The sequence below is a fragment of the Myotis brandtii genome, unplaced genomic scaffold (genome assembly GCF_000412655.1).
Source record: "Myotis brandtii unplaced genomic scaffold, ASM41265v1 scaffold247, whole genome shotgun sequence".
NCBI lineage: Eukaryota > Metazoa > Chordata > Mammalia > Chiroptera > Vespertilionidae > Myotis > Myotis brandtii.
Window position 1 is genome coordinate 1,678,215 of NW_005359352.1, and position 537 is coordinate 1,678,751.

Consider the following 537-nt stretch of genomic DNA (forward strand, 5'->3'; position numbering starts at 1 on the left):
GAATTACAGCCCATCTGACACCTAAACCAGCCGCGCTCTCCTGACTCGCCAGGGGCATCGCTCCCGAGGCTCCCGCTCCCACTCGGCGGGCAGGGCTGCGGGTCAGGGCTGAGTCAGAGGAGAGAGTTCCTAGTGCCAGTGACAGGCAAGGAGAGAGGATTCCTCCTTCTTCCTTGAGGCCCTCGAGGATTTGGAGATGAGAGCGGAGATGTGACTGCTAAGGCGTGAAAGGGGTGAGATGACGTTCTGATGGCGGGAGAGCCAGCAGCGGGGACAGGCAGGACGGGGACGCACGGGCTCTGCGGTGTGACCAGGGCTCCACGCTATGTTGCCTTGTGCCCAAACGCAGAAGGAGGGTGTGGGACAGTGGGACGGAATTCACGGCTGCGCCTACAGGTTGTATTAGCCTAGGACCGTTTCTCAGGGGAACCCTTCATGCGAGCGAATTCCCATGAATGGCCCCAGGCGATGGCGGTATCAGTGGTGGTTCCGCCCCCCCATGCCTTCCTCCCCCCATGCCTTCCTCCCCCCGTGCCG